Source organism: Nyctereutes procyonoides, unplaced genomic scaffold (genome assembly GCF_905146905.1).
Source record: "Nyctereutes procyonoides isolate TBG_1078 unplaced genomic scaffold, NYPRO_anot_genome, whole genome shotgun sequence".
In the NCBI taxonomy this organism is placed as follows: Eukaryota; Metazoa; Chordata; class Mammalia; order Carnivora; family Canidae; genus Nyctereutes; species Nyctereutes procyonoides.
The window spans coordinates 104184098-104197634 of NW_026575125.1; positions in this window are offsets into that span (position 1 = coordinate 104184098).

The window sequence follows — 13537 nt, forward strand, 5'->3', positions numbered from 1 at the left end:
TATTTTAAGTACAGCAAAATTTATATAAAAGTGTCACAGCAGTAAAAAGTATTACAATGAAATTGTTAGAGTATTAATGGAACATGCTGTTTCACTCCTGACACAGTTGTTTGGAAGGGATTGCTTCTGGTTTTAGAATTCAAAAAATATGTTTTTAGACACTCTGTCAGAGAGTTATTTTCAATATTACAGATTCCTGTACCATTGTGTTAATATTTGCCTGTGCTTTGGTATCTTCATAAAACATACTCTCATTTGGAGTATGTTTGATTGATGATATTTAAACATTGTTTTCACCTCATGGTAGAAATACCATTGTGCTGTTTTCCTTTCAATGCTACCAAAATAAAATAATCACTTTTGCAGTAAAAAAAAATCTCACCACAGTAATGCTCATATTAGTGTTCAAATAAACCAGAAGACTGGAATATTGGGGGAGGAGGGGTGGCAGTGCATAATTAGAATCACAGGCCAAAAGTGGACAGCTGCTGCACTGCAGTCCCACCTGGGACAGCCATGAAGGACACTGGTGAAGGGTAAGCCTCCCAGAGGGAAAATTTTGAGCAGTGTGCCTGCTTGTTCGTTCTGCCTGGAGGAGAGATGACCAGAAGTATGAGTGTATAGCCATGAATAGGCCATGTCTGAGTAATTACCTGAATGGTCAGGGACTTTGAAAATACATGACTGAAAGTTTGTGATAAGGAGGTCTAAGGAAGAGGTATGTGGATACACCTGTCTGAACAGACAAATGATATGAAGATAAGTGTGTCCCATGGGTGATCAGCAAAGAATAATCTTACTGGTGCAGAAGTTTAATAATCTGATGGCTAGGGGACCCACTATGTAAATATCCATCAGGCCCTTCCCCAGCAGTCATGTCAGAATCCAGTGGGCTCAAGAACCAAGTGACCAAGTGGCAGGGATAGAAGTTATACTCAGCAACATGGGCCTCCACTCACTGATCTCACTACAGCCATTGCTGAATGCCCAATCTGCCAGGTGCAGATGCCAGCATGGAGCCCCTGGTATGACACCAGTCTCCAGAGTGATCAGCCAGCTACCAGGTGGCAGGGAGTTCACCATGGAACACTTCTATTAAGGAAAGGGCAGTGCTTTGTGCCTATTCAAATAGACACTTACTCTGGATATGGATTTTCCTTTCCACCTATAGCGCTTTTGCGACACCGATACTTGTAGATTTAAAAAATGCCTTATTCACCACCAAGGTATTCCAAATAGCATCACTTCTAAGCAAGGAACCCATAAGTGGCAGTAACTTGATGGTCTGGAGAAAGCCTCTTGGAGATGGTCATGATCTAGCTAAGTATTTATATGCACAGATATATGGTGCTGTTCCTCTTATCACATGGATTTATGGATCCTGCAATCAAGGTATGGAAATGGGAGTGCCTCTCCTATTACCCCTAGCAAAACCATACGAAATTTTTGCTTCCTGTCCCCACGACAAGAGCTCTAGCTCTTCTGGGATAGAAGTCTTCATTCTAAAGAAATAAATGCTTTCACCAGGGGCTAAAACAATTACTCCATTGAATAGGAAGTTGAGACTTCCAGCTGACCACTTTGGACTCCCCAGACCTCTCAATTAACAGGCAAAGAAGGGCTGTACTCTACCAACTGGGGTGACTGAACCTATCAAAGAAAATTGAGTTCCTACTACAAAAGAGCTATGGAAGAGTATGTCTGATATGTCTAGAGAGCTTCTTGATACTCCCATGTTTTGTGATTAAAGTCTATGAACAGCATATGTATATTGCATCATCATGATGTACACTTTAAATATCTTACACTTTTATTTGTCAATGAAGTTGAAAAAAAGTCAAAGGATAATTATAATAACCTGAGACAGAACATCTAATGGTCAAACCATTCAAGAATGAAGGTTTGAAGGGCACTTGGATGCCTCAGTCGGTTGAGCATCTGGCTCTTGGTTGCAGCTCAGGTCATGATCTCAAGGTCATGCCCTGCATGACCTGAGATCAAGCCCTGCATTGGGCTCTGCAGTCAGCATGGAGTCCACATGAAATTCTCTGCCACTCCCTCTGCCCTTCCCCCTCCCTGCTCTCTCAGGTCTGCACATGCACATTCTCTCTCTCTCTCTCTCTCTCTCTCTCTCTCTCTCTCTCATAAATGAATAAATGATTGAATGAATGAAATGTTCAATTCATCTCCCCAGACAAAGAATCGTGAGGAGCTAAGGTGTGGCAGAGGACAATGGTAGTGAAAGAAGACAGTTGCCAGTGCCAGCAACATGACCTGCTGCAGGTACCAGGACTATAGTAGGATTTCATCTAGAGAGTTAACATCATACCCTTCCTCAAGTGGGAAAACAAATAAGAAAGCAAACTATCGTTTCAAAGGATATTCTTAGGGCCAAAGCCAAACTTTACTGATGGAGAATCACAACTATAAAAAGCTCCATTGCTTTTTCTTAACCTCTGGAAGGCAATTCCCTTGAGTGCCACATTCTAGGAAACCAGTTATATCCAGCACCACTCTACAGCACAGCAAACTTATCCTTGTTTCTCAGAGATAGTTGTGATAACGGGTTATGTTTCTGCTGTAATTAACTTTGTTGTGAAGATGGTGAGAATTACTTTTTCCAGTAACTTCTCAAGGTTGTGAATCTTTTTTTTTAAACCTGAAAATAAACAGAAATGTCATTAACCAAAAGGTGCCTAAAACACCTATGCTGTGCAAGACAGTGTGGGGGATACAAAAAGGAGCTTACAATGTGCATGGGACTATAAATGAATCTTTATGGAAAGTTGCAGAACACTAAATCAATACATAAAAATAAGTTTCATTTCTGTACACTAACAATGAAAAATCTGAAATGGAAATGAAGAAAACAATTCCATTTATAATAGCATCAAAAAGAATAAAGTACAAATGGACGAAAGACCTAAATGTGAGACAGGAATCCATCAAAATCCTAGAGGGGGACACAGGCAGCAACCTTTTGACCTCAACTACAGCAACTTTTTACAAGACACATATCTAAAGGCAAGGGAAACAAAAGCAAAAATGAACTATTGGGACTTCATCAAGATAAAAAGCTTCTGCACAACAATGGAAACAGTCAACAAAACTAAAAGGCCACCTACAGAATGGGAGAAAATATTTGCAAATGACATATCAGATAAAGGATCTGATAAAGGATCGTATCCAAGATCAATAAAGAACTTATCAAACTCAATACCCCCCCCAAAAAAAAACAATCCAGTCAAGAAATGGGCAGAAGTAATCAACAGATCTTTCTCCAAAGAAGAGCTACATGTGGCCAACAGGCATATGAAAAAATGCTCCACATCACTTGTCATCAGGGAAATATAAATCAAGACCACAATGAGATACCACTTTACACGGGTGAGAATGGCTAAAATTCAAGAGAGAAAACAACAAATGTTGGTGAGGACATGGAGAAAGGGGAACCCTCTTCCACTGTTGGTGGGAAGGCAAGCTGGTGCAGCCACTCTGGAAAATAGTGCAGAGGTTCCTCAAGAAGTTAAAAACGACTACCTAAAACCTAGCAATTGCATGACTGGGTATTTACCCCAAAGACACAGATGTATTGAAATGAAGGGCACCTGCCTTCCAATGTTCATAGCAGCAATGTCCACAATAGGCAAACTGTGGAAGAAGCTGAGATGTCCTTCAACAGATGAATGGATAACAAAGATGTAAGATATCACATCAACCATCAGAAAGGATGAATACCTACCATTTACATCAATGTGGATGGAACTGAAGGGTATCATGCTGAGTAAAATAAGTCAATCAGAGAAAGACAATTACATGGTTTTCATTCATATGCATAATACTGCAAAGGACCATAAAGGAAGGAGGGGAACTGAATGGGGAGAGATCAGAGAAGAAGACAAACCATGAGAGACTCTTAACTCTGGGAAACAAACTGAGGGTCGCTGAAGGGGGAGGTGGATGGGAGGATGGGCTAAGTGGGTGATGGGCATGAAGGAGGGCATGTGATGTGATAAGCACTGGGTGTTATACGTAACTGATGAATTACTGAACATTACATCTGAAACTAAAGATGTACTATATGTTGACAAATTGAATTTAAATTAAAAAACAAAAGCCTTTATTTAGAGACAGCTATATAAATAAAAATTAAAGACTGTTTTATTTAAAAATGAAAGAATAAAATACTTAGAGGGCGCCTAGGTGGCTCAGTCAGTTAACCATCCAACTCTTGGTTTCAGCACATGTCATGATCTCAGGGTCCTGGGATCAAGCCCCACATTGTACTCCATGCTCAGCAGGGAGCCTGCTGGAGATTCTCTCTTCCTTTCCATCTCCCTCTGCCCCTCCCCCTGCTCATGTGCGCTCTCTCTCTCTCTCTCTCTCTCTCAAATAAATAAATTCTTTTTTAAAAAAGAAAATACTAAAAAAAATACTTAGAAATAAATCTAACAAAAAGGTGAAAGGCTTGTACATTGGAAACAATAAAATACTGCTGAAATGGGGCACCTGGCTGGCTCCATCAGTAGAGCAAGTGGCTCTTGATCTAGGGGTCATGAGTTGGAGCCCTATGTTGGTTACAGAGTTTACTTTGAAAAGTTGCCGAAAAGATTAAGATGACACAAATAAATGGGAAGACATCTATGTCCATGGGTTGGAAGATCTAATATTGGTAAGATGGTTATACTGCCCAAAGTAATCTATACAGTTCAATCCCTATCAAAATTTCCATGGCAATTTGTGCAGAAATAGAAAAATGCATGCTAAAATTCATATGGGATCTCAAGAGACACTGAGTAACCAAAACTATTTTTTAAATAACTTTTTATTTACTTATGATAGTCACACACACACACACACACACACAGAGAGAGAGAGAGAGAGAGAGAGAGAGAGAGAGAGAGAGAGGCAGAGACACAGGCAGAGGGAGAAGCAGGCTCCATGCACCGGGAGCCCGACATGGGATTCGATCCTGAGTCTTCAGGACTGTGCCCTGGGCCAAAGGCAGGCGCCAAACCGCTGCACCACCCAGGGATCCCAGCCAAAACTATTTTGAAAGGAAAGAATAAAACTGGAAGACTCACGTTCCTGATTGTCAAATGTATTACAAAGTTTCAGTAAGTGTGGTACTGGCAAAAGATACACAAATAGACCAATAGAAAAGAGTAGAGATTCTAGAAATAAATCCTTGTATATATGGTCAAATGCTCTTCTATAAGAATGCCAAGACCACTCAATGAGGAAAGGAGTCTTCAAAAAATGTTATTGGGTGGGGTGGGGGGCACCTGGCTGGCTCAGTTAGTAGAGCATGTGACTCTTGATCTCAAGGTCATGAATTCAAGCCCCATACTGGGTGTAAAGCTTACTTTTAAAAAAATTTTAATGGTACTGCAAAAACTGGATACCCACACAAAAAAGAATTAAGTTGGGCCCTTATCTTACACAATAAATAAAGATTAACTCAAAATGCATTAAAGACCTACATGTAAGACCTAAAAGTATAAAACTCTTGAAAGAAAACATGGGGATGAGAGACTCCTAACTCTGGGAAACGAACAAGGGGTGGTAGAAAGGGAAGTGGGCGGGGGATGGGGGTGACTGGGTGACAGGCACTGTGGGAGGCACTTGATGGGATGAGCACTGGGTGTTACTCTATATGTTGGCAAATCGAACACCGATAAAAAATAAATTTAAAAAAAAAGAAAGAAAGAAAACATGGGGGGAATGCTTCATGACATTGGACTTGACAAAAAATTCTCTCTATTTTAAAAGATTTATCTATTCATTAGAGAGAGCAGAGTAGGGGCAGAGGGAAAGAATCAGGAAGCAGAGTACCCACTGAGCATGGAGCGCAATGCAGGGCTGGATCCTACAACTCATGAGATCATGGCCTGAGCCAGCACCAAGAGCCGGACACTCAACCGACTAAGCCACACAGGTGTCCCAATAATTTCTTAGATATAACACCAAAAGCCAAAATAGACAGTGTTGTATGTAGAGAAGGTGTGTGCAAGGGAGGGAGGTCAGGAGTTCAGTTTAAACACATGGAATGGGTCGAGTTTTAAATTCTCTTAGACATGCAAATGGAGATACCATGTACGCATTTGAATTTGAGTCTGGAGTTCAGGAGCAAGTTATAATCTAGAGGTATCCATTTGGGAGTTTTTTGAAATACACATAGTCATATTTAAAGTTCCAAGTCTATGTGGGATCATCTAGAGAGAGAGTATATTCAAGGGAAGAAGGCCTAGGATCTGGATTACTGGCCCTACAAAATATTCAGTGATGGGAATGAAAAGAAACAACCAGAAAAGTAGAATGAAAAAGAGTGCCAGTAAGGGGGAAGAAATGAGTAAAATGTGGTTTCTGGAAGCCTCAGAAGGTTTTCATGGAGGATTGAGTGAATGACTGTGTCAAATACTGCTGAGAAGTTAAAGACAACATGCAGCAGACACCAGGGGGTTGACAAGGACAGTTTTAGTGGAGCAGAGGAGGCAGAAGCCAGACCACACTGGGTTAGAGGATGAACAGGAGGTGAGGATGTGCAGAGAGTGAGTGCAGGCCCATCGTCCCATTGAGCCCAGCATCTCCTACTGCCCCAGAGACCTGCTTCGTCCTACTAACCCTTGCAGCAACTCCAAATGGTTGCAGCTATTAGATACTTTCCCTTCTACTTCCAAACATGCTTATATCTATTTCTCAAAGACATAATTACCTTCTTCCTTCCTATTTCATTAATAGCAAGGCCATACTCTACCTTCTCTTAGATGACAAAGTACTGTTGGGTTCTCTAGGACTTTTCATTTTGTTTTCAAGCCCTGCGGCAAACTCATCTGTTTCATCAGTCATCATTCCCTGAAAAAAATCAATCAACATATTCCATTAATGATAACAATGCAACCATTGCAGAGTTGGAAAGTCTACATATGTGTCTAAAATCATGCATTTGAGGAGATCCCTGGGTGGCGCAGCGGTTTGGCACCTGCCTTTGGCCCAGGGCGCGATCCTGGAGACCCAGGATTGAATCCCACGTTGGGCTCCCGGTGCATGGAGCCTGCTTCTCCCTCTGCCTGTGTCTCTGCCTCTCTCTCTCTCTCTCTCTGTGTGACTATCATAAATAAATAAAAATAAAATAAAATCATGCATTTGTGTCATTAAAATAAATTTTCATCATGCGGCAAAAATTTACCATTCACCAAGACATGATCTGTTCTCAGAAATGCAACTTAATTTTAATCCAATCTAAGTGGAATGAGGAAGAAGTGAAAATACAAAGTGTTGTCCAAAGCCAAACATGATACCACCATGATTAATCAAAATGTTTGGGGAATGAGTGACTCTCATCACCAAACACATGGTTACCCATTGAAGAAGTGTAATCCATTCTGTGTCAACCCTCATTAGGGGAAAACATTCACGTGTGTGTGTGTGTGTGTGTGTGTGTGTGTAGGGGTCTCTTTATATTTTAAACTAATCATTAACAAATATTGATTACCACTTACCTAATGCCGCACATAGATGGTGAAGGGTAGGGTAGTTTAAAAATTTAAGTCCCCAAACACAGAGAGAGTCAAATATGTCCACCTAGGTGCCTGGTTGAGAGGGGTGCTTTTCGATGTCGGGGGATAAGGACCAGAAGTATAGGTTATCTTTTAAAAAAAAGGTTATCTTTAAGCTGTTATCAGTCGAGAATAACCAAAACTATGCCCCCTGTTATTTGAACAAAACCACAAGAAAGAATTTTTCATGCAATTTGCATTTCCCACAATAGAAGAGTGCGAAGACATTTTATCCAGCATTTACTAGCTGCCGGTGACTATTCTAAATGTTTTATTTTTTATTTTTTTAATATTTATTTATTTATTCATGAGAGGCACATACAGAGAGAGAGAGAGAGAGAGAGGCAGAGACACAGGCAGAGGGAGAAGCAGGCTCCAATCAGGGAGCCCGACGTGGGACTCGACCCCAGAACCCCATGACCATGCCCTGGGCCAAAGGCAGGCTCTAAACCGCTGAACCACCCGGGGACCCCTCTAAATGTTTTACATGTATTAACTCACTTAATCCTTTGCAGAGCCCTGTGAACTAGGTGGGATTATCATCCTCATTGTCATAAATAAGAAAACCAAAGCACAGAAAGATTAAGGGAAACTCTAATCAGTTGAAGACTGGGGTAAGGTGGAATACCGTCAAGTCTAATTTTTGTGAGACAAGGATTATTGCCTGTCTTGTGCCTTTGTACCAATGACCTCTTTTACAAGTGCAGATATAATGTGTCTCTCCCATCCTCAGCAGGGCTGTGATACAGCCCCAGAGAAAAGATACTCTTCAGGGCTTAGAAAGAACACCTAAGGAAAAGCACCCCTCCTAGTACTGAGTTATAGCACCAAAAGAAGCATCCTCACCAGGGCCGAAATATAGCACCCAAAGAAAATCCCTCTACTGCATAGCTGAGACAGAGTGTCTAAGGGAAACCCTTCCCCCAGTGCTGACATAAACACCCAAGAAAGAGTGCCACACCTGCGCTGAAATAGAACACCCAAGGAAAAGTCCTCTCCAGGACTTAGAGAGAAAGCGGAAGATCCCCCCACCCCCAAAAGGGGTGAAGTCTAGGTCCTGTTGGAGAAGCCGAGCTATGACTCAGTACATGGCAGAAGATTTTTGTGGTGCTGGAAACCCACCCTCCAGAATTAGAGCTGTAGCACTCAAGGGAGAAAACCCTTGTCTATGGCTCAGAGCAAACATTGAAGGAAAACTCCTCCCTTAACATGGTTGAGATAGAGGGCCTTAGGAAGATATCCTCCCTGCTTCGCCTCAGATAGGGCACTCAAGTGAAAGCCCCCTCTCTCTCCATGTCTAAGAGTGCATTCAAGGAAGAGCCCCCACCCCAGGACAATGTAAAGCACCCATAGAAGAGTTTCCCTTTATAGGGATTAGATACAGAATCTAAGAAAAAGCCCCAAACCCAGGGCTGAGGTGAAGCAATCAGGAAAGGAACTCCCCACTGCAGGGTTGATAAGCAAGGGAAGTCCCTTCCCCCAACATAGCAGAGATAGGGAGCACCCATGGGAAAGTCCTCCCCCAGTACTGAGTACCAAAGAAGAGATCCTCCTCACTGGACTCAAATAAAGACCCCTCATCAACGCAGCTGAGAGTGCCCCACGGAGAGTTCTCCTCCAGGGCTAAAATAAGACACCCTCACATAGCTAAAGGCAGAAGAGCCAAGGAAGAGTCCCCCACCCCATGGCTGATCTATAGTACCCAAGGAAGAGTTCTCCTTCCCGGAATTGAGATAGATTAACCAAGGAATAGTACCACCCCCTGGGCTGAGAACACCCAAGGAAGAATTCCCTTCCAGGGCAGAGATAAAGTTCCCAAGGAAAAGTATTCCCATGCCAAGAGTTGAAATCTTATTGAAGGGGACTAGAAGCAACTCAAAGGATGGCAGTCAGGTTGTGGTGCCACACCGGTGGAACTTTCTACAAATTTCCCCTCTGACAGCAGCCAGAAATCAGCCTCAGGGGTATCTGATAATGTTGTACCCATAGATGACACCCTGGAAGTACTCTGGTGTATTACCGCTTGGGAGGGTTTAAAGAGAAGCTGTTGGCCAAGAACTGCTGCTGGCCACAATGCCCTGTACCAGTTGGGCACTGAGAAAGTGGTGTGGGGTGCGGAGGGAGCCTGGTGCTGGAAAAGCCTCATGCCCAGCAGGGGTCTGCTATGCTAGCCAACGGAACCTGGAAGCAAAAATTTTCCCTCTGCCATGTCCCTGGCGCCCCCTATAGACAAGCTTCAGGACAAGTGCCACAAGAAAAAATTTAAAGAAATCAGGCCGTTTCCACAGAGCAGGCCAAGCAGGTGAATTGGGAGACAAGAGTCAAGAGATCCAGAAACCAGTACACTGTATTTAACAAACGAGCCAAGTCATACAAATAATCCTAATCAATGTAGAAAACTTAAGTGATAAAATGTGATCACTATTCATGAGGACAAAATTAAAAGCATTTGCTGAGGAGGGAATCTACCAGATTATTCCTAGTGGTGCACAGTATTCCTAGTCATGAAAATTAGAAATATTCTTTGTAAGATCAAGAACAAGACAAGAGGGGCGCCTGCGTGGTTCAGTCTGCTGGGCATCTGACTCTTGATTTTGGCTCAGGTCATGATCTGATGGGTCACAAGATGGAGCCCCACATCAGGCTCCTGGGTCAGTGAGGAGTCTGCTTGAGATTCTCCCTCTCTGCCTCTTGCGTGCCTCTCTCTCTCTCTCAAATAAATAAATCTTTAAAAAATAAAATAAAAAAGAAGGTCCACTATCACCACCTCTATTCAACATTGGACTACAAGAATCCCTAGCTTGCACATTGAGACAATAAAAGATAACTTATTTAACTAAACTAAAATCTCAAAGTAGTCTGTAGACAAAGAATTTAACAATGAGGCTAGATGTAAAATAAACATATACAAACTAATTGCATTTCTATATAACAGCCACAAGAAATTTAGAAATGTAAGTTTTTAAGCTATTGTTAAAATTAGCAAAACTAAATAAGGAATAAACATATAAAGATAGAAATATACATAGCATATATGGGATACGTATATGACAGAGAAAGTGTGTGTGAAATGAATATAAATGTGTGTGAAACGGTATGCAGATAATTATGAAATTTTATTGGAAGACATCAGACAATATTTAAAGAGATGGCTACACCATAAAAACCATAAATAGGAGACTCGGTCTCCACTTCCTCCACCACTCAATTTAAAGTACAAATCTATCACAATTACAATGTAAACCCCAACAAGGTTTTTCATGAAACTTGACAAGCTGATTCTAAAATTTAAATGGAAAGGTAAATGCCCCAACATAGCAAAGACACACATACAGAAGAACAAATTAGGGGGATCTACCATACTATCCCAAAACTTACTAGCTTTTAGTAATAGTGTGCTAGAGATGCAGAAGTATATACATCGAACAAAGCTGAGCCTAGAAATCGTCTCATGCACAAGAGGGAATTTGATGCATTTCACAGATAACATTTCAGATCACTGAGGAAAGAACAGACTTTTTTTCTTTTTGCAATATAGGGCACTGGGACAATTAGCAATCTATGTGAAAAGTAATGCAATTGGGTTTCTTCTTCACACCATATACAAAAATGAAACAATTTTAGATAACTACTTACATTAAAAAAACAAAACTTTAGAATAAATTTGAAAGACTTCAAAATAGGGAAAGATTTCTTAAAGAAGACATAAAAATCACTAAACATAAAAGGTTGATGTAATGGTATTGGTAATACTCTCATTTTTAAGTTTGATGGTAAGTTTACAAATGTCACTTTTATTAAGTTTCATCTATATAAATGCCCCATATATTCTTGTATGGATGAAATTACATCATAAATGTTTGACTGGAAGAAGAAAGGTGCATAAAGTATGGTAGAGAAGGAGGTCAGTGCCCTTAATAACCACAGAAGAAATAGGGGCACCTGGATGGCTCAGTTGGTTAAGTGACTGACTCTTGGTTTTGGCTCAGGTTGAGAGCTCAGGGTATGAGATCAAATCCTGTGTAGGACTCAGCACTTAGCATGGAGTCTCCTTGGGACTCTCCCTCTCCCTTTGCCCCTCCTCCCACTCTCTCTTTATCTCTCTCTAAAATATATAAACAAATCTTTCAAAAAATAACCATGGGAGAAATAAATCCAACTTTTAGCAGAATTCTAGTCTTACTAGTGAACCTATAGTTTGAAGAAATTATTAAAAAGGCAGGGTTAACATTAAAGAAAATCATGAAAAACAAAAATCCTAGCAAGCTGTTATTTTTTTGTATATTTTTTATTGGAGTTCAATTTGCCAACATACAGTATAACATCCAGTGCTCATCACCAAGTCCCCCCCGCCCCCTACCCACTTCACCATCCACTATACCTTGTTTGTTTCCCAGAGTTAGGAATCTCTCATGTTCTGTCACCCTCTCTGATATTTCCCACTCATTTTCTCACATTTCCCCTTTAATCCTTTTCACTATTTTTTATATTACCCTTATGAATGAAACCATATAATGTTTGTCCTTCTCCGATTGACTTTTTTCACTCAGCATATATCCTCCAGTTCCATCCACGTTGAAGCAATGGTGGGTATTTGTCATTTCTAATGGCTGAGTAATATTCCATTGTATAAATAGACCACATCTTTATCCATTCATCTTTCGATGGACACCAATGCTACTTCCACAGTTTGGCTATTCTGGACATTGCTGCTATAAACATTGGGGTACGGGTGCCCCTTGAATTCACTATATCTGTATCTTTGGGTAAATCCCCAGTAGTGAAATTGCTGGGTTGTAGGGTAGCTCTATTTTTAATTCTTTGAGGAACCTCCACACAGTTTTCCAGAGTGGCTGCACCAGTTCACATTACCACCAACACTGCAAGAGGATTCCCCTTTCTCCACATCCTCTCCAACATTTGTTGTTTCCAGTCTTGTGAATTTTCACCATTCTCACTGGTGTGAGGTGGTGTCTCATGTGGTTTTGATTTGCATTTCCCTGATGGCAAGTGATGCAGAACATTTTCTCATGTGCTTGTTGGCCATGTCTATGTCTTCCTCTGTGAAATTTCTGTTCATGTCTTTTGCCCATTGCATGATTGGATTGTTTGTTTCTTTGCTGTTGAGTTTAGTAAGTTCTTTATAGATCTTGAATACTAGCCCTTTATCTGATACGCCATTTGCAAATATCTTCTCCCACTCTGTAGGCTGTATTTTAGTTTTGTTGACTGTTTCTTTGGCTGTGCAGAAGCTTTTTAACATGATGAAGTCCCAATAGTTCATTTTTGCTTTTGTTTCCCTTGCCTTCATAGAGTATCTTGCCAGAAGTTGCTGTGGCCAAGCTCAAAAAGGGTGATGCCTGTGTTCTCCTCTAGGAGTTGGATGGATTCTTGTCACATATTTAGATCTTTCATACATTTTGAGTTTATCTTTGGGTATGGTGTAAGAGAATGGTCTCGTTTCATTCTTCTTCGCGTGGCTGTCCAATTTTCCCAGCACCATTTACTGAACAGACTGTCCTTTTCCCAGTGGATAGTCTTTCCTGCTTTGTAGAATATTAGTTGACCATAGAGTTGAGGGCCCATTTCTGGGTTCTCTATTCTGCTGCATTGATCTATGTGTCTGTTTTTGTGCCAGTACTACACTGACTTGATGATCACAGATTAGTAGTACAACTTGAAATCCAGCATTATGATGCCCGACTCTGGTTTTCTTTTTCAATAGTCCCCTGGCTATTCGGGGTCTTTTCTGATTCCACACAAATCTTAAGATGATTTGTTCCAACTCTGAAGAAAGTCCATGGTATTTTGATAGGTATTGCATTGAATGTGTACATTCTGCCCTGGGTAGCACTGACATTTTCACAATATTAATTCTTCCAACCCATGAGCAAGGAATATGTTTTCCACCTCTTTGTGTCTTTCTCAATGTCTTTCAGAAATGTTCTGTAGTTTTGAGGGTATAGATCCTTTACCTC